General features: G+C 39.9%; 1 protein-coding gene across 9 annotated transcripts in view; it reads right to left on the bottom strand.

Moving 5' to 3' along the window:
* Positions 1-13365, bottom strand: part of ADCYAP1R1 (ADCYAP receptor type I) — a 134188-nt gene extending 120823 nt beyond the window's left edge. For 8 of the 9 annotated variants that reach the window (XM_069859217.1, XM_069859215.1, XM_069859219.1 and 5 more), the window contains exon 1: positions 13322-13365. The gene's annotated coding sequence lies outside the window, so the exon portion shown is untranslated. Of the gene's footprint in view, positions 1-11923; positions 12072-13321 lie in introns of those variants that run through there. The other variant, XM_069859216.1, reaches the window with a different exon arrangement.
* Positions 13366-25450: the final 12085 nt, after the last annotated feature.

Consider the following 25450-nt stretch of genomic DNA (forward strand, 5'->3'; position numbering starts at 1 on the left):
ATGTATTCTACATTCTACAGAGTCCTTTGTTTCCCAAAGAGCTTGATAAACAGCATATTCTGTTGAAATACACTCAAATGGGTGTGTATGCATGCAGATATCCCATCTCCAGTTCTGCTGCAGACTAAGAAGCAAATAGTGGCTAAATTCATTGAAGAAAGACATGGCTGATAACAAACAGTAACTAAGGAACAGGATTGTTTTTTTTAAACACTGGGGACTCAGTCAAGACTTAGATGCAATGGCCCAAATGGAATGTGTGAAAAAACTCCACTAATAAAAAAATCATTTTAGAGTATTTGAGATCTGAAAATTTCTTGTAAATAAGTGACAGGTGTCCATGTCAGACCCTACTTCCTAAGGTTCCTTGGCAATGTCGCACGGGCTTATGTACTGTTATGGTTATTCAAAACCCAGAATATCTCCCTGTAGCAAGTTCACTTCTGGTTTGTCTCTAGCTCTTTGCAGTCTTTAGTCTTCTGTTTTCCTCCCCTTGTGTAAAAGCATAATCCATCTCTCTGTAACTCAGGATCTTTCTGTGGCCTCTGGACCAAAATGCTTAAAAGGTCTAAAAGCAAAGCTGTTCTGTCCAAGTAAACAGCTGGACCACAGTGAATCCATCTGTCAATGGCAGCAATTCAATAACCACTGAGCAATATTCTACCAAGGCAAAAAGCTATCTGTCCAGCCAGTCAGGAATCTTTGCTTTTATGTTAAATTCGTCACTTACCTTGGTATGAGATGGGTTTTGTCAGCTACTAATTTGTGAATACAAGAGTGCATAATAAAGTGGAGTAGCCAACCACCACCAATGGTGATAACAGGGACAAGGAAAATAAATGACCTCAATATTAGAGCTACATTGCTAAATACATCAAGTCTGGGACCCCTCCTTTGCCTTGAGGTTGAGTAACATGTCATCACTTTTATTCATTTTGCAAAACTGCTTTGCCACAAATCAGAATGGCCCCATCCAAACATCCTACCAGAACAGACTCTGGTCATGATTTTCCCCAAGCATTGTTTGTAATTGTGGTGTTGGCTTTTATTTGTTAAATATATTATTTATTAAATGTTGCACAGAGAGCAACTCATCTGGAAATCAAAGTCTCCCAGGTTACTGCAGATTATTTCTGTTTTCTTCCCATTACAGCAGTGAAAATTATTATCTGTTTTCCTAGCCATTTGCAGTCTAATTGGTATTCATGCCAGTGCTGAGTCAAGCAAATGCACCATTGCTGAACAGATCTTACTGAAAGCAGTTTCTTCCACATCAAGGGAGTTTTATTATATTTTTAAAAGTCAGCAGAAATTTCTACCATTGTATATCATAAAAATAAAAGGACACATTGCAAAACCTAAGCAACTGATAACTATTTGATGATGTGTTTCTCTGACCACATAAGAACTCTGAGGCTGTGAGTTTTCCACAGATCATTCCTTATTAACTACCTATTTAGGATAATGACAGTGACACTTCAAGAAATTGTTTGTTGGAAGAAGAGCAATAATTCACTTTTGAATGCTATAAAGCTGTGAAGGAAATGCATTGTGGTGGTTTTTTAGTTTAAATCTATTAACCCCACTGTCTCACAATTGACATGGAAGGCCTTTGTTTTGTAAATCTCTGTGGAGAGTTAAGAGAGGATTTTGATGGCAAGGGTATATGAAACCTCAAAGAAATTGTACTCAACTGTTAGCTTTTCTTCAAATATTCTGTGTATCTTTATGCACATCAAAGTGGATTTTCTTCCAGTAACTTTAGACACATACTTTGCAGATGTTTGTAAATAACCAAATTATCCGAGAATATCTTAATAGACAGTGTGGGGGAAAAAAGGACATTTTGGGGCACAAGTTGTCTGATTTATTTTAAACAACTGCTTCAGGAAAAAAGAACTGAATCCGGTATTCTTATGCTCCTTAGATATATTTCAGGTATAGTTATATTGTAGAAACTTATTTAGACTGTACGCTCTGCAGGAGTGTCATGTGCAGGGTGCTGTGCTTTTGCAATGGAAATTCATGACTATTGGAGAAACATGCTGAAGAAATCACCACATGAACAAACATTTTCAATATACAGGCTGATTCATTTAAATTATTTATTTTTAAAAGTTTGAAAGCACGTTAGTAGAATATTTGATGAGAGGAGTATTAAAAAATCAGGATCATCTCTCGTTGAATCAATGGTATTGTGGTGAGGCCAAGTTGCACAAGCAGGGAGAACATACTTGACAAATATTTCAGTGTCACTGATGTTAATAACAATGGTTCCTTCCCTTAGTTTACTGCAAGACACAGTATAAGAGCTTTTCCAAAACTGCTCACAGGAAGCTAAGAGGGGAACACTCAAAGCAACAGTTGGAGCAATGTGTAAGTCACACTGTACTTCACTTGTTTTGTATTATTCATGCATCACTAAAGACAAGAGTCTACTGATACAGACAATCAAGACTAAGGTGTGGAATCATATGGAACATTTTGTAAAACCAGCCGTGAAAAAAATAAAGCTACCATCCATGGATCTTATCATAACATTGACTGAAGTCATGGCACTGGGTACCGAACAGGCATGGCTCATTGGGGACTGGAAAGAGACTATCTCTTTGTTGAAGGCTAAGGTCAATTTTAGATGATGTCACTACTACCAGTTCAATTTAGAATATGTTAAGTTTTTTTTCTTTCTTCATGTTCCCTTACATCAGTCATTTTTCTTAGCCTTCTTGATCTTGGAGGAGAAAAAAATGCTGCAAAGGTTAATGCAATGTTTAGAAGTGCTGAAAGTCAAGGCAGGAGGACAACCAGTCAGCATTCTGATCCAAGTTACTCCACCAGCCAAGGAAGCTAAGTCTTAAGATGCATTTTCAGGAGAGATGCAGATTATTGCGTGTTGAAGGCAGTTGCAGAGATACAATAAAGCAAGACAGGTCCAGCCAACTGTCTTTATCTTTGTCATTCCTGATACAAATGACCATTGTTTTCTGTAGTACAGGCTTATGAACTCTGGTCTGATATTTACCTATTGCAGTCTAGGTGTAAATACTGAAGCACTAAAGCTGATGATTTTTCAGAGTCACACAGAAGCAGCAGCAGCTGACAAAGGTGATGAATTTTGGACATGGCAAAGACACAGCATAGAATCAGAGAATTGTTTAGGTTGGAAAAGACCTTTAAGATCATCAGAGTCCAATCCTTAGCCTAGTACTGCCAAGGCCACCACTAAACCATGTCCCTTAGTACCACATCTAGATGTCTTTTAAACACTGTCGGGGATGGTGACTCCACCACATTCCTGGGCAGCCTGTTCCTTTATTTCACCTCTCTTTCAGTAAAGAATTTTTTCCTAATATACAATCTAAATCACCCCTGGTGCAATTTGCGGCCATTTCCTTTCATCCTCTCCCTTGCTACTTGGGAGAAGAGACCAACACCCACCTCGCTACAACCTCCTTTCAGGTAATTGTAGATAGCTATAAGATCTCTCCTTAGCCTCCTTTTCTCCAGGCTAAACAGCCCCAGTTCCCTCAGCTGCTCCTCACTTGTGTTCCGGACCTTTCACTGGCTTCGTTGTCCTTCTTTGCACACACTGTAGCACCTCAGTGTCTTTCTTGTAGTGAGAGGCCAAGAACTGAATACAGGATTCGAGATGTGGCCTCACCAGTGTCAAGTACAGAGGGATGATCACTTCTCTAGTCCTGCTGGCCACACCATTTCTGATACAAGCCAGGATGCTATTGGTTTTCTTGGCCACTTGGGCACACTGCTGCCTCATATTCAGATGGCAATCAATTAACATCCTCAGGCCCTTTTCCACTGGACAGCTTTCCAGCTGCCCTTCCCTAAGGCAGTGGTGTTGCATGGGGTTGTAACCCAGCTGCAGGACCTGGCACTCAGTCTTGTTGAATCTCATACAACTGACCTCGATCCATCAACCCAGCATGTCCAGGTCCCTCTGTAGAGCCTTCCTTCTATCAAGTAGATGAACACCCCTGCCCAGCTTGGGGTCATCTGCAAAATTCCTGGGTGTGCACTTTATCCCCTCGTCCAGATAACTGAAAAAGTTATTAAACAGAACTGGACTCAACAATGAGCCCTGAGGAACATCAGGGGAAATGTAGGAAAATGCAGACATTGTAGAAAAATTTTGCAGGTTGGAACCAGCCCGTGAATCACAAACTGTAACATTTTGGGTTAAAGCTCTCAAAGCTGATTTATAAAATGCAAGTTTGAACATGCTGCTGAAGAAAGTGATATGGATTAGCTTGGACATGCAGTTAGAGATGCCTACATATTCTTACCCATGTGTTTAGATGAAATGTGTAGATTTCATTTAACTTTTTTAGATCATCGTTTGGCTTATCTCGCTCTTCCATAGCACTCACTGCCTGATATTCCAACAGAGTAAATGGAGGTAAAAAGGATGTCTTATTACTTCTTATAGAAACCTAGTCAGGGATCAAAATAATCTAAATTTGTACTCCAGTGCCTATTAGGGCACGATATACAAAACAACCATTTAGTCCCACACAGAAATGTGCAAACACAAAAACTTTGCATGTTTAGGGCAAGTACTTATAAGAGAACCAAAAGGGAAATTACATAAAATTATATATGATAGTCTGAAAATTCTGATAACTTTTTATTTAAATGACAGGATGTTGAAATTTTAATATTTCAGTATATAACGTGCAATATGGAATGGTCTGTCAGTTCATTAAGAAGAATATCAGGTAAGAGTTTCTCCGGTCAGCAAAGAAGTGAATGGCATTTAAGTGTTCAGGCGAGCTTCCTTTTCATGTCTTAAGAAAATAGTCATGTGCTATGAATTATCTGATGTGAGTACCGTGTTTGAGCTATCACATTGATGCTTTCGTATCAATACTTATTATGACATTTCATGCACCAAACTTTTTGTGGCTGGGAATAGATTTGACAGTGGGTCATATCCATTGTACAGCATAAGGCAGTAGCAATGTACATTAAATTCTTGCAAAATATGCATAATCTCTTTATTGAGGTTTGTCTCAGAAGCTGTTTGGGAATAGCAGAGCAACAACCCTTGTTGTTCTAATTAAGTAGAGACAGTAGGAAGGAAAGCAAGAGGCCAATTTAATGAACTATCAGAAATAAAAAAGAAAAATCGGGACAACAGAATGAAAAAAAAGACTCTTTGTTTAGAGGACCCTTTATTGTTTCTGCTAGGAAGATTTAAGGCTTATTTTGCCAGATCAGGAAACTACAGATAAAATGGATCTTGAAAAGTAAAAAATAAACCCAACTTTTTCTTTCTGGGACAGCTATATTAGAGTTTTTCCAAATTGATGCACAGTTCCCCAGAAAAGCTTGAAGAAGCTGGACCTATCAGAATAATAGTAAAGCTTGTTCATTTGCATAATTTTGCTTTAAATAGGTCATGATTTGCTTTAATCACCTTGGACCCAGCTCCATGTTCTCTGGATATAGAGAACATGCCAGGAAAAAAAGGAAGCAAAGTAATACAAACCTTCATCAATGTTAAGTGTGATGCTGACGTTCTACATTCCAAACAGGAGAGCTTAGAGAAACTGGGACAATCAGGTGGTAAAGTCAACAGAACTAGGGAACTTGGACAGAAAAGTCGTTTGGCATTAACAATCAAAACACTTTGCGGAACCTACATCTCAAGGAAGCTGGGAAGAGTCACAATTTAAAAAACCCAGGCTGAAGGTTATGCATCATGAACATTCAAAGTACTTAGAAGTAACAGAGGAGGGAAAGCTAGGCAACAGAGATATGTCTTGGACATCCAAAAATGTCAGGATACAGGGAAAATATTCAGTCAGATTGTCAAAACAAAAGTAAAGCAAGATCATAGGTATGACCCCGGCACAACTGCCATGGATTGACCTTTTCATCTGCTTGAGATTAGGACAATGATAATGTACAACAGATGAAGGAAGAACAGCTAAGGTAACAGGACAGAGCCAGCATGGACTAGTGAGCTGCTCAAGGCAACATACCAAAAGATGAAGCATAGGCTGTGAATACTTCAGCCATAAATTGTAAAGACAGAAAAACACCTTCTAGATTATTTAGTCACAGGATGACTAGGAGCTGGCTGTGGTAGTTGAATCTGGAGAAAGGTGAATGCAGTCTTAAGGTTCTCTCATGAAAAATAATTCTAAGAATGATTTGGAACAACATAGATACACCTGCAATGTAATAATTCTTTTGTGGTCCAGTGTCTTAAATGTGATATCCCAAGATAGCAATATCAAAGAGTGTTTCCACTAAGGCTAAGGACCTACAGAGCTCACTCTATAGGAGATTTGTATATTTATCTGTATTGACCAGGTGTTGGCCTGGGGCCAGAATCAGTAGCCTTAACACTGGTGTTTGGTGTCATCAATACTCCAGGGTATTTAACCTGCCTTCATACAGAAGGTAAAAGGCGCAGAGTAGATGAGCATCATACCTACAGATACTTTATAGATTTTAGATAGCCCATGGAATCTCAGATGACATTTAACACCTATTTTTAAGTGACTGATGTGTGTCCTTAATCTCCATTGACTGTAACAAGAGCTTAGATGCTCTTAGATTCAGATACTTAGATGCAGATACTTAGATGCAGATAGATACACTTCAAAATATATATCTCTTTTTAATAGATATTAAATATAGATATTAAAAATAGATATCTTTTTATTTTTAATCTGCACGCTGAATCCCATTTCTGGTCAATGTGATTGAAACTATCTTGGCAAAAGAGACCTGCGAGTCTTTCATACAGATGAAAGGCAATGAGTTGAATATCAGAGGTGAAAATCTGTCATAGATAACTTGATGGAGAAACCAAAAAGGCAGTGACATTCATCTCTTCTCCTCTTCTGAATAACATTCAGGCTTTGGTAGCCTCTGAATGCTTTATCCATGACCATCCAACGTCAGTACAAAGATCAAGTCAAGAGAACAAAGAGCTAGAGAATATAGAGCATTGTCCAGAGACTTGAATGCTGCAGAGAAACAGCTTCAACATGGCTAATAATGCCTTTTCATGCTGCTCTCTTCTCTGCAGTCACCAAGAACTATTCTCTAATGAAGTTTGTTCCAGCTGTTTTCCCACTGTACATAATCATCTCAACTAACTAACCCATTCACTAGCGCAAAAACACCACCCAAGCTGTCAGACTTCATGGAACTCAAATGAGTGATTGTGGATTGTGGAATCCAAGGCTCCAGTGACAGCTGTGACACATTCACAGCCTTAGTCGTGAAGAGCTTAAGCATCTGCAAGATTTCTGATGCTCTCTCATCTCTGCATCTTAAGTTAGAGAACAAAACTTCTGGAAGGGATCCAAAGATCCAGCTCTCTAAAACACAGGAAATGAGTAACTTTACTGACTTTAACTTGGGCCTTTATATAATGCACTTGTGCTGGCTTCTTTATATAATTTGTTTCTAGGCCAACTCTAAAAGAGAAAGTTCTGTTTTATGTCCAACATCCTAGAAATGCACTAAGCCCAAGCTCATACTGGCTTTTATAAACTTAATTCAAAAATGTGGCAGTAAGAACGCAAACAAAAATGTTACGGTTTAATAAAGTCATACCATTCCAGGAAAAGGAATTAATAGTTAAGGATGTCTTAGCTATTTTAAACACCCTTTCCAAATAAATATAATTTCTTCCTGCAGCAAAGAAGCATATCTCTTACTACAACAACTTTAATTTCAGTCTACATATCAATGTGTTCTGAGAGGTTCATGTTTGGCTTGGTTTTTTTTCATTGTTCAGATTTCAGTAAATATTTTTGAAGGGCATAGTTAAATAAGAAGGAGTTAGGTAAATCCATTTATCAACTGACTGGGGGATTTTGTTAGCTTAGGACAAAGGGTGGATGCATTGTAATAAGGAAGCATTGAGCTACTGATTTATGGCAAAAGGCTGGCTTTTAGGTCACCTAATTCTAAGCATGTCAAGTGCTCCAAGCTGGTCAAAATGTATTGCACAAGGTGCCAACCCTAAGCTAATGAGATCTGGTCAGCATTCGTCTCCATCTTCTTGAAATTAGAGCGTAGCTATTCACAAGGAGTTTATGTTAGATGAGGCTTGGAACATTGCACAGCTTCTGGCTGGCTCAGAGAACAGGCAGAAAAAGCTTGCATCTGCCTGCAGAAAATCATGTAGTTGTCCTAGATGTGTCCCTGTGTTGATATATTCCCACCTGTTCATAAAACTACATACCAGCTTCAGTTGGCAAATCCCTTTTACTAACTCGAACTGCTCTGAAGACAGAAAGTATTGATACACTGAGGAAGCCTCTGAGATTCTAAATAATCAATGATTAATTAGAAGGAAAAAAAAAAAAAAAAGAAGCAGTTGGACAGGATGTTCAGGATGTTGCCTGGGACATGTGGCATGAATTCTCTGTGCAAGGGATAGGTTGAGTCTGCCATTGGTTGAATAAAGGGAAGATGCAGGTGAGGAAGATGTGGAGGCCACCACACCAGGTTTAGGGCTTTTCAAAAAACTCTATCACAAATTTTTATTGCTATGAGCTAGCAAAAAATTACCAGTCTTTCCCCTAAGAAAAGATGGAGCAAGAGAGGACTTGCTCTTCAATGGGGATATATCTGAGATACCACTGAAGGATTCATCTCATTCATTCTGGGTGTGTTTCTCTGAACCAGCTGTTGCAAGAACCTCCAAAAAGTGATTTATCTGACCCACTTCAGCATGAGATGAACCACCCTCTCAGAGTATAGTACAATGAATTGGGTTGATTACCTTGGATGTGACCATCTAGTTTTCAGATGAATAAGTGAGAGTAGATGAATATCACCCAAGCTTACAAACACTTCTGAGTGAGAAAACCTTCCTCCACATAATGAATGATAGTTTTGCCAGGGGGTGATCTGAGGCCAAGTTTCACCTTAAAAATGAGGAAATTCATAACTCCTGTGGACCTAATGATACATCTACTCCTTGCAAAAGAACTTGATTCTGTCATTTTTCCTTTCAATGAGGCATTTTTCCTTAAGAATCTCCACCCAATCAGATAGAAGAATACACTGTCCCTCACGGGAAAAGAAAGTAGCAAAACTTGCCTCATTCTGGGGAACTAAAGAATAAAAAATAAAAAATCTTGGCTATTAACCCACCATGCAGATTAAAAGGGCTTTTCCTGCCCTAACCCTCAGCTCCATTTAGCAGGCCCAACAAATCATAGATAACGAACTATAATTATCCTTCCATTTGCAGCTCCAGAGCAATTGTGACCCAGTCGTCTCTAATGGAGTTCAAAAGCCACTGTGATTGAGGCTTTTTGTGAAATGCCTCAACATTGGGCAGGCAAACCTGCAAACATACCTGAGAGAAGTTGAGTGTTCTATGTTCAGTAAAAAGCTCTTAGACTTCAATATACCCAGTATGTTATAAATGAAAGTATTATTATTGCTATTGCCATAATTATATTAAGAAGAGTTAGACCATATAGATATTTGTCCCCTTTTCCGTCAGTGTTACAGTGAATTATGATTTACACTAACAGAAAATAGAATTATTGAGTTAATTTTTGGGGTTCTTTTTTTTGGTTTGATTTGGGTTCTTTACACAGTGCTATTAAGCAGAGGTTATCACACATTTTGAAACTTTTTTTTTTTTTGAGGAATCAGTTAAATAAATAGTTCAGAGCAGTTTCAGAACATAGTCCAAATGTAAAACGTGACACCTAAATGAACAGGAATGAGACTGTCTCTAGGGCAGATAAACTCTAATGTCAAATGTAAATCAGCTCATTTCATGGGACTTAGGAGAATTTGGATTCAACAGCAGCGTGGAATCATAGCAGCAAAAAAGAGTCCCTGCAACTGCATCCCTATATATTTCTACAGGAAGCTCTCCAAGGGAATATTCCTCTGCACAACAGCCATGTCATCTTTAAATTCTCTGTGTGACGATGCTTGTACCTTTTCTTCAGGAGATGGAATGATTTAGTGTCTCCTAAGAAGTTCTACTCAGAAATTATTCATCTGGTTATACTACAGTCAGCCTATCAGCTTGCATGGAGATACAATCAATGAACTGCAGTGAATTACATAAACAAGTCTTGAAAAAATCTGGCTTGTTTTACATGAGTTCCTAGTATGTCCTGTGGAGATAAAAGTTCAAGCCTAAGAAGATAGATCAATAAATTGAGAGAGGAAAAGTTGGTCAGAGAATACATCACAAGCAAAGCATTGGGATCAGGATTGAATATTCTACCGTGAAGCATTCTGCAAAAGTCTATCTTTTTTCCCATACATTTTTACCCACTCAATTTTAAACCATATAACATTTTAACAGCCACCACAGACACATGGATTCTAGTACTTGTTAGTGCTGTGGAAAACTATCAAATTCCTTTCTGTATGCAAAATGTTTCTCAAGAACTGAACAAGTTCAGCACCAAGGGAACAGGGAAAGTATCAAAGGTTGCTCTATATATGCAGTAGCAGGAGTGCTCTGAAACAGAGTAGTGTTACAGCTATCCTTGATACACTTTTGACAAAGATGACTTTAAAGTTCTGTATAGGAAAAAAAAAAAAAAGAAGGTCCTCACTGGTGCATTTACATCCCTTTCAGTGGAGTTGTACCATTTCTGCAATGGTGTGTAGAAAAGTCACTCCAAAATCCTGTTGACATCAGTGTGTATGAAATGCCGCCCCTGCTGCCTTCATAGATTATATGGGATGGCAAGATGTGAAAGGAGAACAGGGAATAAAAACAAAGGAACACGAGACAACACAAAAATACAGTTTGCTGACTTAAAGGTAGAGGCTGCACTCTCTGGGCAAAGTAGTGGAGTGAAATAAAATTCAGTATCTCCACTGACTTCTATAACGTGATATCACTTTACCTTTCCTGAGAACTGCGATGAATAAATAACCCCTCTGGTAAATCAGGACTAGCTGTAACACCTGATAATTCTGCAGGTCTTTCCGCCAGATATGAGTTACAGAATGATCCTATCCTGAGTTTAATTTCTCTCACTGCTTCCCAACTCAAATATTCTGGTTTCATTAAAAGATAATCTGAGCTAATTTAGGAATTAGACTGTTGGTACTAAGTGTGCTCAGAAGGAAGGAAAGGAAAACAAAATCTGGTGCATTGAAATGAATCAGCTTGGGGACATGGGTCTCAACTTAGCAAAGGCGTAGGCGCATATGGAACTCAACCCCAGAAAAAAATATTTCCAGGATGCTGGCTCAGTCAGCCAAATGAAAAGAGATGTAAGATGAACAAAGGTCTGAACGTGATCAACATTACAGCCTACAGTCTCAGAAATCTCTGTTTTTCTCTCCTTGGTAGCATCCCGCAACAAAGCTTCTGCCTTCATGTTTTTGAGCTTTACCTATATACCAACAACAGCAGATCCAGAGACCCACATGCGGCTGTGGCATCGCCATGCAAACAGCAGACATCTTAAATCTACAGGGAACTAGGAGCCCTCCTGTTTTCCTGCAGGGACCCCGACAAATGATGAAATGCTAAAGCTAAAGAGACATCACAGAGCTAGTTCCCTGTTTAAAGACAGATATGTGTATTTATCAAAAGCATAAAGCCCCCCATGACCTTCAAGTCTATTCAGTGCCAATGGATACCCTTCCAATCACTGCCCACATGCTTTCGACTGGAGAAAATAAAACAGCAGAAGCTTTCCCCTCTGCGATGTCCAAGGTAGATTGCTAGTACAATAACAGATCAATTGTAGCTGTCCTGAATGAATGACAAAGCAGCAACCGTAGCCTTCAGCAAACAGAAACAGGGGAAAAAAAAGGTAAAAGACTATAACCCAGAACTGTAACCGAGATACAGAGACATTAACCTTAATCCAACTCCTGTTATTGCACTGAATAGCAATCCTTAATTATTCATCATATCAGAACAGCGTTGCCTTACCCGTCCTTTAAGACAACTTCTTTCAAGACAGCTCCAGTGTATTTTGCATTAGCCAAGTACGGATGCTTGTACAATGTGTTCTTTCCCTGTAGCTGTACCAACACCACTTTAAGGAGTTTGCCTTCGTGCTATCATCGACAAGTAACCTTAGGTAATCACACATTCTCTTTGATTAGCATGTGCTAGCCATGGAAACATTTCCCCACTGTACCTGTCCAGAATTTCACAGGCTGAATGGGGAAGTGAGGTGGCTGTGTACCCAAATAACATCAAATGAAAATCCATTTGTTTTTGTCAACTCCAACAGATTTTAAAAGAGAAAAAAAGCAACTCAAGAGCTACTTCAGTGACATTGTGTATTGCCATATCAGTCCAACACTTGCACTCTAATTAACATACGCAAGACAGATGGTAATCCATAATATCCTAAGAAAGAATCAGGTCACTTTGCTGCCTTATTCATTTGGCTAATATTTTTTATTATTATTACAATTACCTCCAGCCCTAGTCTAATATATTCTTCAGCCTAAAAACCTGATTCTGTTTACCAGCAGATTAGATGTAGAAGAAAGCCACTGACTTCCAAGGAGTTCTTCCAGACCTGCTTCTATGTAAGTGGGATGGTCGTCTAATCATAAACACAGATGTGTCACTAAACAAATCTCTCTCTATTTTAACATTCATTTTCCACTCCTGAATTGCATGCTGCATTATCTCTTTCTCCCTGTCTGTAAACTCTTCAGATTCCAATACATACCTGAACTATTCATGTTAAATTTACAGCATAGCATTAAGGAGTCTGTCCTGCATGCTGTCCCTCTGACTTAAGATGTGCTTTGCATATAGATTGTGTTCTTAAAACCAGCTGTTCAAATACTGATAAGGAGAAGTGACAGAGTCATGCAAGCAGAGGTCAAAGGCACATTAACAGCAATTTTTACTACAGTAAAAATAGAGAGGTCCTGGTGCACTGCTTGAAGGGTGAATCAGAGTTTCTGCGGCAGGTGAAGATGCAGAACTGCAAAGGGAACCTTGGGCTCGGAAACGCCGACAGCAGCACCAAGACTATTAGCAATCAGGCTTTATTTACCAGCCATGTTGTGTTAAAAACAGACGTGATTCCCATACCGACTACATTAACCTGTCACCATCCGCAAAGGGAGAAGTATTTGTTTGAAAAGAACCAAATCCCTCTCGCAGGCGCATCCTTAGAGCCTGCAGTTCTGAGGCTGAAAGCAGAAAGCCTGCATGCAATTTCAACCCCCCCGCCCCCAAAAGAAGTATTCCCAGGACCTGGGGAAGAGATGGAAGAGCCGGTAAATCAATGTCAGCGGTTCGTTTTTGCCGTTCCAACCCTGAACCGGAGCGATGCTCCCCCGGTCGGAGGAAAGGACTTACCATTGCCGCAAGGATCCGTCCCGGTGCTGGAGATGCTGCATCCCGGGGTGGGGACCGGTGGGGTGGGATCCAGCCGAGAGGGGGAACACTGACCCCTTTTCCTAGCAAAACCTGTCCGGCTCGGGCTGCCGGGGGTGGGAATGAGCGGCCGGAGTCGGGCTCCCCCCACCTCGTTCGCACCGGGCGGAGGAGGGGTCGGTGCCTCCGGAGGGAATCCAAATTCCTCCTCCCTCGCCTGCCGGTCATGTCCAAGCTGCTTTTGCTCAGGGGATGGGCCAGCTCCTGGCCGTGAAGGAATTTGCCATCGCTAAATACATATTTTTTTTAAAAAATCCCCCCTTCCCCCAAAAAATCCAAAAAAAATCCCCCCAAAAACCAAGAAAGAAGGCAGGAGATTTGCAAACTTTCTTTTTTTTTTCTCTCTCTTTCTCTCTTTTTTGGCTTTTTTTTTTTTTTTAATTTTTAGTGGGGGTTATTCGTGCTGGGGGAGTAGGAGATGGGGTGTGGGAGGAGAAGGGTATTCAGACTGGATGAGATGCTCTGCCTGTGGTGTGCTCGTCTCTGTATTTCTCTGTGTGTGTGTGTGATTCTCATACCCAGACAATGCTCTGCAAAGCGCGCTGGTCCTGCGGAGAAATGCAAACACCTCCTCCCCCAAGTGCCTCAGGAGAGGAAAAGGGATATGGAACCAATAGTTTTTCCTTGGCTAGTCTCATTAATATGGAGGAGGAGAAGAAAACCAATAGGGACGAGTGGGAGGAGGGGTTTATTCAAATCAAGTTTCTTAAATCAAGCACTTTTTCCCCCCCCCCTTTTCCTTTCCTCCTGTTACCTCCCTCAAATCCTTCTCTCTGTCATCTAAGCACCTTTTCTCCTGTCTGAGAGATTTTATTTCTTTTTTTGAATTAGTGTTGGCAAAACAGTGATGGGAAGGACGATATCTGGAAGTGGGGAGTGGGTGAAAGGAGGGGTGAAAGGAGACAATTTCTCCCTGAGCTGCAGAAAAATTGATTGCGAAGAAAAGCGTTAAAGTAGACGGAGTTGGAACCCATGAGAAGTGGAGCAGGAATTTCATGTAGAAGCAGAATTTTGTAGATGGTATTTGCAGACAGGGAGGTGGCCGACATCCAGGATGATCTGATCTTATTGAAAGAATCTCTTCCCCTCCCATAACAGATACACACACACAAACAGAAAGGGAAGTGACTGCACAGGAACAATAGCATCTGTGCTGTCCTGTGTTGCCTCAGAGCATTACAACAACATGATCCCTGCAACATCAGTGTAGGAGCAGTACCTGTTGCTGGAAGACCAGTGGAATGGAACTGTGGAAAGGGTTGACAAGGTTGCTGAGAAGAGAAAGGATGTCCAGCTGGTTCCTTTGACTTGTATTTGGCAAAGCACACAGGGGCACTTATCCTCTGCAAGGACTTCTGCATCCAGTTTTGATCCCCACTATACAAAAAATATGTGGACAGGCTGGAGAGGGTCCAGAGAAGGGCCACTAAGAAGATCAGAGGACTAGGACACCTATCATTCAAAATAAGGCTGAGAGAACAGGATTTATTCAGTCTTGAGAAAAGAAGTCTTAGGAGAGACCTTATTACCATGTAGCAGTACATAAAGGATGGCTAGTAAAAGAATAGAGACTCCCTTTTAATGAGGAGTCACATGGAAAAAACATGGGGTAATGGGTATAAGTTGCTCCTGGGGAGATTCTGATTGGATTCCAGGAGAAAATTTTTCAGCATGAAAACTGTTAAATATTGGAATAATCACCCCAAGGAATTGGTGGATTCCTCTACACTGGACACTTGTAAGACTCAGATTAACAGAGCTCTGGGTCACCTCATTTAAAATATATATTACCTAAAAGGTTGGGTTTTATGGTCCCTGAGGTCCCTTCCAACTTGGCATTCTGTGATTCTGTAAGAGTACAAAAACATCCAGTCACTGCTACCTTCTTCAGAATGGCACCCAATGAAAAAGACTTCTGACCTGGAAAATGATCACTAAAGGAGTCTGAACATCCATAGCAGGCCTAGAGAAGCCCTCTGCCAGAGCATCCCATGGAGACACTTGGTACCATGCTGCTTTCACTACTGCCAGCTATGTTGCTCTCAGGTCCCACAAGCACATGTCAAGAACTTGAGATGGTGAATTCCCAAGTCCTTATACAAATTCTCTGAGATCTGTGCTGTAAGAGCAGCTGCCTGCTGATAAGATTCTTCTAATAACCCCGAAATTTCACAACACCTGGGACATCAATACTGTTGCTTTTCCCATTGTGGAAACCTTTTCCTCTGTTTATCTTTTACCACCTCCTCTTCATTTTCTGCATCTCCCATTTTCCATTTCCCTTAGCATCTAAGCTAATTTCAAATCCTACTTGCCTTTAGCTTACTCCCAGATTAAATAAAGGAGAGAGAAGGCAATTTGGTTAGAGAAGAAACTAAATCCATTACCTGTCCAGTGTGAAAATCCCTGACTCAATTACTTACTTGCATGTGATAGTCCCTGCAGCTCATCAGTCCAGGTGCAGGAGCCTGAGTGGACACAGCTTTAAAATAGAAGCACCAGACCAGACAGTTCTGCTGCTAGTCCTGTGGCACAGTAACAGCCCCATGTCTGGATAGATGCTTTCTCTTGAGAAAAACATGCACAGACACCTTGTGAATGCATATTCAGCTCTGGTTTTATTCCAGCACCATGGAGCAGTCCAAAGAATCAACTAGACTTTTCAAAACTTTCCTTTGCACGTTTTTCTTGAGTTATGTCATCTTCTCTAGCTACTTCTCACAGGTTTCAGTAACCTCACTAAATAAAAAGGGGGAAAATGGGGAAAAAAAACCCAGAGATGTAGATGTTTACATTGTACAGCTGAGCTAATCAGTCTGTGCACTTTATATAGATATTAATAAGAGGCACTGTTAGAATGTCATCTGTTGCACCTACTTTATATGTCTACATAGTAGGAAACACCTGACTAGATTTTCACAAAGTATACAGAGAGCCATGACTGACTAGATCAGATTTAGATTTGTTAGTCAGGTACATTTAACTAACTATTTGTTAGTCAGATGTATCTCATCAAGCTTTATTTTTCTGCATCCTAAAGGGTAAGATGCAGGACATGTTTGTTCTTCCCATGAAAAACCATCTGTGTTTGTTCTGCAGATTTAAACAACCTCTTCTACCCTCCCCCTCTACCCCCTCCACCCCCCACACCAAAAAACCCCTCCATCTGCGTCCCCTCAAATCTTCCAGAATTTATGGTAGTCCTACCTCAAAAACCTGAAGCCCCACCATGAAGTGTTGTCTTGGGTTGCTAAGTATGGAAGAAGGCTTGCAGCAGTTATATTATTATGTGCTGCTCCAACATAATTTCCCTGCCTTTCCCAGGAGAGGGACAATGGGCCAAGGGAATCACCTAGTAACCTAAACCTGGCAGCAGTTGGACTGCCTTAGATGATCTCAGCTGATATTCATATCAGGTTTCCAATTGAACTAGTCAGAAGAGTCGAAGAACTTTGTACTCCAAAGAAGGTAATTTTCTTTAGGACTAAACAGTTAAGCCATTTTCAAGTAAACAATGCTTTATTGTCATCCTCATAAGCAGTCTATTAAATAGATCTTGATTATTTCAGTGTGTGCAAAGCATAATAGACATTATCTTGGCTAATGAGAGAGACTGACGGGGCAGGAGGCTTCCGGAGAGACAAGTGTGAGTTGCTGTGAAATGACCTAGACACCATCTATCTGTCATCATACAAAGGGGCAAGACATTGGCAGGCTGGCTGCAAGAGTGTTTACCAAGACGTTAAAGGTACCTTGTTGGGAGCTCCTTGTCCCCTTCTTTTATTTTGACACCTCAAATACGATTTATTTGACCAAACAGCTAGCTCTGAACTGGCCAGCTACCTCTCCCTTCATATTAAGGTCAGAACTTCTCAGTGCAGTCACTGGAATATATGGCATGCTCCATCTCAGCCCAAGGAGATAATGAAGCCATCTTACAGGAATTGTGTCCTAAACATGCCTGTTTCTCTCCAGTGATGTTAAACACACTGGGGACAGTAGTCAAGCTCGTCAACACCCACAAAGTAGACCTCTAAGGTTTTATGAGATGAATGCCTCTTTTATTATCAGCTTTGACAAGCCTGAAACATTGAGATGCACCCGTTTGGCTTGTTCCCCTCTGTCAGGACAAGTACTACTCCCAGACAGTGCCACAACCTCCCACCCACACTGGGATCCTACCTGCCAGACATTATTGGCCTGCAGATCCTCTGATGTGACAGTCAGCCGTGCTGAAGATCAAAAATAGACCCAGAGGAAAGGAGACCTCTCTTGTGCCGCAGCTGAGACGTGAGGTTGAGAAATGCCTCATGCTAGATGGGACCCTCTGGTCTGCCTATTCCACGTTCACTTCCTACCAACCAGTATATTTCTAACAACCAGAAAGAGGCATCTCATGGTTCCTGAGGACAAGATCTGATGAAGTAGAGAGTGGGAGAAAACAGCTGTTTATGCAGACAAGTCATTTGTTTCCTTTCAAGCTATGTAAATGAGTTCTACTGTTTCAAGACATTTCTACTAGCAGAACTGTGTCCACAGCCAGGGAGTGTACAGTATCCTAAATACTCCATATGCTATGATTGACTGAGTTATACTTGGTGCGTAGGCAAAGTTCTACATCACCATGCTAAAAGGCATTAACTCAGAGTGTGAACTTGAAGAGCAGTAGGTATCCTGCTGTGTACCTACTCTTACCTTTCAGAAAATAAAGTGTAGCTTAGCCCACAGAGATGTGTCACGCAGGATGCTGGAAGATAGAAAGGCAGCCATCAGTGAGAAGATATGGTGCTGTACATTCACCTCCAGCTGACTGTATAGGAGGCTGTTGACCTAGCCATCCTAAAAGGCTGTTTAATACAATCAAACCCTTGATTCCTCTATACAGGCTTCCTTTGCCTCACCTACCTCTGCAATGAGGTCTACTGGAGAACAACTGCCCCTTCCCTCACAAACTCCCCTCTCTTCCCTCATACATGTTCTGCTGTAGAAGATGTAGTTGACTACTTGGAAAAATGAGGGGAGAAAGGACACACATTAAGCTTGGTTCGCAATGCATGCAGGTAAAGCTAACCTGCCTCTGACTCAGGCTTTTGCAAATGCAGGAATCACTCTTCAAAAGCTGGATATGACAGGGAGACATGCTCTGCTATCTGGTTTCCAGGCTAGCTTGTTTATCCAGATGGTGGTACCTTGATACCTTACCTTGGTTAGTCTTCACAGACTACCATATACAAAGTATATCATGTCTTGATGTAAAATATTATATGATCTGGTGGATACTAGAAGCTTCCAATGGTTCGAAGCAAATCCATGGAGGAAAAGTCCATAAAGGCGATTAAATGCCATAATACCACTTCTGGCTCAGAAAGTCTCTGAAACACTTTTCAGTAGATACTGGGAGATAATTTAGGTTGCTTATACATTAATGCTTGCCTTTTGTTTTTAATTTTTCTAGGGACTTGCAAGGTTGCGTGCTGATTTCTGGTCTAACTCAGTGCAGACATTCTTACATTTCCTGTTGTCATACTCTGTCACCCAATCCGTCAGCCAAAATTGATAATTTTTTATGTCTGGTTGCTAGACTGTACACTGAGCTCACACAGATACACTGGCACCATTTTCTTTATCTGAGGGCAGGAGGAAAAGGTATGCAATGCTTCAAAGAGCCCAGGGCACAAAAAGGTATATTGCTTCTTACAGAAAACAAAGCAGACGATGACAACCTGAAATACAACAAGAGTGTAGAAATAGTCTGTTGTCCAAACAGCATTTTAAGCCCAGGCTTTGGCTCTGGATTTTGTCGCGATGAGCCTGTGAACCTGTTGTTGTCATATCCAAAGTCATACTCAAGTTTCACACGGAAGACAACAGCTGATATTACTACTGCTCGGTTGAGACGAGAGCCAGTCTACAGATTTATCTTCATTTTATTTGTTACTGGAAGTCTGGCATTCAGATCATTTGCATCCAAGAAAAAATAATCATAGATTAATTGAGTTTTCTGCCTTCTAGGAAGGCAGGGAAGAAGATGCACTGGGTATTGTTAACTCTGTTCAGAAATGGAAAGCAGCAATAAAGTGCTGAGAAGCTCCAAAGGACAGCCTCTGAGCTGTGACTTACGTCCCACTAAAGCACAGAACAGAGCAAATAAAGCAGGCAGGGCTGTACAATGAGAAGTTCCATGTAGAGACAAAGAATGGATCACTATGGATATCAAAGTTCTTGTTAGGGTCATAGTCCTGAGAACACTTACTCACATCCTTCACTTTGCTATCATGAACCTTCTCACTTATTTAATGAGTTTACTCAGAGCTGTGTAGAATCCATAAGTGTCAGAAGGAGGTTCAGAAGAGAAAATCACAGTTTTCAGTGAAATATTCTTGTCTTCCTCTAGGCTTGTTTTATTTATTGGGGGCAATGGCAGTTGTAAGAGCAATGGTATGATCAGAGGGTGGCATTTAGGTGTCATTAGAAATCAATGATTTGGTGAGGGCTTTTTTCAATTTCCAAAACAGAGATAAGAAAAAAAATGTAACTATATATATATATTATTTCTCAAAACAGGAATTCAAAACCATTTCTTACTGAACGAGTTACGATTCTGACTACCTGTAAAAATAATAGGAAAAAGCAACATTAATGTAGAAAGTCATACACATCTGTACCTTTTCTTGTAATCCAGAAATCAGTAGCTAGGACTCTGCAGAAAGATTAATGGATAACTCTTTCTGAATTTCCTCCTGAAATAGAAAGAAGTCCAATATACAGAATGGTTTTAAGAATAATATTTTAATAAGGATTTATGATTGTTTCAAAAGAAATAATGCAACCATAAGTAAAAACAGGTGTAAGGAATATTCCTTTTCAGTATTTATCTTAGAATAAGGGGTACTGTAGTGGGATAAAGAGCCTGAGGCAAAAATATTAAAAGAAATACGTGTCCTCTGAAGGCAGAAAGTTGTCTGTAGTTCCTGCTTGCCAACAAGTATGGAAAAAACCCTCCACAAGCAAATAAACCTTCATGAAGGGTTGTAGGAATGTGATTGATGAGCAGTCCTCCTTTCAGGAATTCTTATTCTATCTAAAGAGTGTGGATGCCTATCAGAATTTATTAAATCTTTTCTTAAAACCAAAGCCACATGGGAAAATTTTCACTTTGATCTTCAAACCTGGCTGAAGGTGAGTCCACATGAGAATTTTTCTGCTGCAGATCAGTGGCTTGAAGATTTGTGGCCTAAGCTCTGATCCAGACAGCTTCTCCTTAATTAAAGTACAGTAATAACACTAATGAAGCATATTTGAGGAAGAAGACACTTATCTACACAGCTTCAATCTCCAGTTGTCATAGAACTTCCACCTTCCTTCATCTTTCAGAGAGAGCCTTCTTTCACAGCAGCGGAAAGATGCAGTATATCCTCTTTAGACAGTTCTTGCTAGAGTTATTAATGACCAACTTGTGGCTAAATTCAAAGGTCATTCTTCCCATCTGAACTATCTTGATTTATAAGCTGTTTCTGTCACTTTGGATAATTCTGCCTTCCTTTGTCTCTAGGCATAGACATATGGCTGTCATAACCCTGCTGTCAAATGGTTTTCATATAATCATAGAAATGTAGAACAGTTTAGGTTGGAAAAGACATTTAAAGGTCATCTAGTCCAAACCCTCTGCAATGACCAGGGACATATTTAACTCAATCAGGTTGCCCAAAGCTCCATCCATTCTGTTCTTGAATGTTTCCAGGAATGGGGCATCTGCCACCTCTATGGACAACCTGTTCCAGTGTTTCACCACCCTCATTGTGTTCTTCTTTAGGTCTAGTTTAAATCTACCCTCTTTTAATTTAAAGCCACTAGCCTTTGTCCTATTGCAAAAGGTCCTGCTAAAAATTTTCCTCCATCTTTCTTATAAACCCCCTTGAAGTACTGAAAGGCCACAATAAGGCCTCCCCAGAGCCATTTCTTCTCCAGGCTGAACAACTCCAGTTCTTTCAGTCTGACTTTGTAGGAAAGCTGTTCTATTCCTTACTTTTTCTGGCCTCCTCTGGACCCACTCCAACAGGTCCATGTCTCTTACGTGCCGAGGCTTCCAGAGCTGAAAGCACTAGTGCAGGTGGGGTCTTACCAGGGCACAGTAGAGGGGCAGAATCACCTCCCTCAACCTGCTGACCATGTTTCTTTTGATGCATCCCAGGATCTGGTTGACCTTCTGGGCTGCAAGCACACATTGCTGGCTCATGTCCAGCTTTTCATCCAGCAGTATGTCCAAGACTTTTTTGATAGGGCTGCTCTTAGTCTCTTCATCCCCCAGCCTGCGTTGATACCAAGGGTTGCCCTAACCCATATGCAGGACCGTGCACTTGTTCTTGTTGAACCTCATGATGTTCACACAGACCCACTTCTCCAGCTTGTCCAGATCCCTCTGGATGGTATCCCGTTCCTTCAGGAAGTCAGTCACACTACTCAGCTTCCTGTCATCTGTGAACTTGCTGAGGGTGCACTCAATTCTGCTGTCTGTGTCATTGATGAAGATGTTAAAGAGGTCTGGTCCCGTTGTGAACTCCTGAGGGACACTACTTGTCGCTGACCTCTATCGGGACATTAGGCTGTTGACCAGTGTCCCCTGGATGCAACTATTCAACTGATTTCTCATCCACTGAACAGTCCACCCATCAAATCTATACCTCTCCAGTTTAGAGATAAGGATGTAATGGGGGATGATGTCAAATGTCTTGAGTTAAGTTCCTTACTGCACTTGTCTTAGTGAGGTGAAGATAATCCAATTATGGTTATTGTCTTTGATTCTGACACTTAAAATTACTTAAGTTTAATATCCAATACTCTCTTCTTGCATGAAATAATAACTTTGTAGAGAGATTCCTCTCTACTGCTGAAGGAGGACAACTAGAAAACTTTTCAAGTAAAGGAAACAATCAGCAAATGTCTTTTCTGTCAGAGGAGGAGAAGATGAAAGCAAATAACGCTCCACTGTGGGATGCAGTATGTGTATAATTAGTCTTAGTATCAAATCTGTGTTAGTTAAGCCATAATGAAAAGGGTTTAATGGAAGGAGCTTACTACTACATCTGCAAATGCCACTTAAGCAGTTTCCTCATCTGGGACTGATGCCTGCTGGCTGTTTTACCTGATGCAATTCTTTTTGTGAAATAAGGAGATAATCTTTTATCTAGAGAATAAAAATTGTTTGTTTATATTTCTTTCAGAACTTCTTCTCCACCTCAATTTCCTACTCCGTTTATTACGTATATTTTATTATCCTAATATGCTGTCTTGGATCCTAGCTGCTATATAGTTTTTATTATGTGAAATAGTACCTTCTAATATGAATCATTAGCAGTGAATAAAGATGTGACTTTAACCATTACAAAATATCTCCTATTTGCACTCACATCAAAGGAATAGCTGTGACTGTTACTAGTAGTAGTTTATCATCATTTAGTAAACCAGACTCTGTAATAATGAATATGCTTTGTCACTGGAACATAACTGGTAATTACATTCAGATATGTTTCTTTTTTCCTCTTTTTTTCCTGTAAATGTAATTTTTTCCCCCTATTTAAATCACCTTCCTCTACTTTTGGATGAAAGCCAGTTGTTGTAAATGAAATATGACAAAGCTAAAAATCATTTTTTTCTTTTGACTTCTAGTTGATATCTCTTCTGCAATTCTTATGCTTCATGACACTCTGCAATCTAGTGTACATTCTAGTGAAATCTGATCTCCTGCAGGACTCTAGCCTCCCTGACAATCCACTTCCCCTCTTTGAGTATGAAAATACTACATGTAAAATCAAAGATAGGTTAATACAAAATTTCTGTCTTCATCTCCTGTAACATGAACATATGAAAATATTAAATTAAAAGAAATATTCACAACAACAGCATACTTGCTCCATGGCTTCTGTCGAACCTGGTAGAGAAAAGAAAAAGAAAAACTTGTGACTGGAAGCAAAATCCAGCCAAAAGCATTGCAGATATAAAAAATGATTTCTTAAATGTGTAGGAAAGGTAATCACTGGAATAATGTATCAGAGGAAGGAGAAAGTTCTTAATCTCTAGTGGATTCATCTAATCAAACATTAATGTACCTGCAATGTAAATGCCTGTAGCTGAACTAATCTTTGTTTTCCTTTCTTGTAAAAAGAAATCTAGTTCATACAGTCACCAGAAATCCGTGCATGAGTCACCTTAACCTAAGGGAGGCATGTAAAATAAATGAGAATAATCACCTCCTAAGAGTGTTGTTTCTCTCCACCAGCTTTAAAGGAACCTTGGATCAGAAGAAGACACCTATGTTGTCAACATCTAAAGATGAGTGAGCTGAATCCTGCTCAAGATGTCTTCTAGACAAGTCTATTTGCCACTTTAAGGACATACTTTATCCAAACATAAATCATTTACTTCAATAATTGAATGAAATTTAGAGCCTTATGATGGCCAGATGAATGAAAGGTTGAGGAACTCAACCCTGATAAAAGGTAATATTTTGTAAGATGAGCTTTCAGTAGCAGAAAACATCTTTTTAAAAATTTATAGAGATCAAGGGTAGAATTCAGAATGGAAGGAACTGGAAAATAAGAAAAACGCTAAGATTATCCAGAAGAATAATAATTGCAGTGAAATAAACTTTGTATGTTAAAGCTTGAAGGCTTAATCTGTCCCTAATTATTTAAGGCCAGGGCAAAAATAACAGAAAACATGTACCCTATGCATTAGATTCTAACATTTTCATCTAAGATACCTTGTCTTGGGCAAAATGAAGACTGAATTAGACAGGAAAAGGAACTGATGGAATCAGGAGATCCATATATTCTCAAAGGTTTCTAGAAAAGGAAACCTGTTCATCTTATTTTCTGACACAAATAATATTTTTATCTGGATTTCTATACTATGCTTGGATTTATCACTTCACTTTTTGAAGTTCTTATGATTTCTTTAAATGGATTATGGGTTCCTTGAATTTGTCAGAGTTTTGGTTTTTTTCACAGTAACAAGGATTGTTATTAGATTAACACATAGAAATACACGTTGCAAAAACAAAAGAGAGAGTGAGTAACTTAATTACTAAAATCAAAGTCATGCAGAAAAAAAGGCCTCATACTTCACACCCTAGCATGGCAGAAACGAGACATGATAGCGTCACGCCAGGGAAAAGCTTCCAACAATAATTATTTAGAATCCTTTTATATTATTATTTTTACTGTCTAACTTCATTTTTATTAATTATTTATGCTTGTTTTACATAATCTTGCAATAAACAGTGTGCAAAGTCAGTAATTTAATATACCTACTCTTGTATTTTTGTCACAGCAATATTATCTTAGAATTTAGCTTAAGTCTACACATATTCTACATTTGAACTGAAGAGTTCTCTACATGCTGCTTGTTTTAAATACCAGCATTTTTTCTGCCTTCTATTCAATCAAAGCACAGTCTGATCCTAGCAGGTTGCTACAACATAAGGTAGTTACAATGCATCCTCATGATAAAAACCTTGTGGTTTACAAGGGATTCTTTGCTTTGTAATAGCAAGATTAGCAAGAATCAAATACTACGCACGTCCAGGGCAAAATAATATGTTTTCTTAAATCAACATCTTATTTAATTTGCTAAATGCCTGCCTAACAGCCTAATTCCTTTTTTACTCATTTTAGTCTAAAACATTGTCTAATTGTTGCAGCACTCTCTCTTCAATCAGCTCTGATTTATGCACTTCACCCAATTGTAGCTGTTTGCATGTCTCTTCTATTATTCTTTCTTCTGGCTTCTGTCCACCTATGCTGCTGCTTTAAAGATGCTGGTTTCATAGAATCATAGAATGGTTTAGGTTGGAAGGGACATAAGGATCATCCAGTTCCCAACCCACTGCCATGTGCAGGGACACCTCCCAGTAGACAAGGTTGCTCAAGACCCCATCCAATCTGCCTTTGAACGCTTCCAGGGATGGAGCATCCATGACTTCTCTGGGCAACCTGTTCCAGTGCTTCACCATTCTCACACTAAAAAATTTCTTCCTAATCTAAATCTACCCTC

Source organism: Phaenicophaeus curvirostris, chromosome 6 (genome assembly GCF_032191515.1).
Source record: "Phaenicophaeus curvirostris isolate KB17595 chromosome 6, BPBGC_Pcur_1.0, whole genome shotgun sequence".
Classification (NCBI taxonomy): domain Eukaryota; kingdom Metazoa; phylum Chordata; class Aves; order Cuculiformes; family Cuculidae; genus Phaenicophaeus; species Phaenicophaeus curvirostris.